Here is a 428-nt window from a genome sequence, read left to right as displayed (position 1 = left end):
AAACAAACAAAAAAAATGGGAGGAAAAATATATATATTTCAGTGCTTTTGCATTCTCTCATAAATGTCTAAATATAAATGACAACTGAGTTTTGGCTATTTTTGATTTTATTACAATTGTTTTAATTAATTATTTGTTTATCATTTTGTATATTTATATAGAGCCCCTAACAAGACATGGTGATGGAAAAAAATATTACATATATTTTTTATACATACAAAATAATATAAACAGTAGATCATGGTGCTAGCAACATCTAGGTCATGGGTTTGATTTGCAAGGCTTGGTCTGCTACAATGTATATCTTAAATGCAATAGTGCAAGTCACTTTGGTCAACATTATATTTACATTTCCTTACTCCAGGAAATGTATCCTAGTTTTGATTTGCATATTGTCCATATCATTGAAAGAAAGTGTTCAGACAGTT

Source organism: Garra rufa, chromosome 15 (genome assembly GCF_049309525.1).
Source record: "Garra rufa chromosome 15, GarRuf1.0, whole genome shotgun sequence".
NCBI lineage: Eukaryota > Metazoa > Chordata > Actinopteri > Cypriniformes > Cyprinidae > Garra > Garra rufa.
This window is presented reverse-complemented; position numbering follows the sequence as displayed.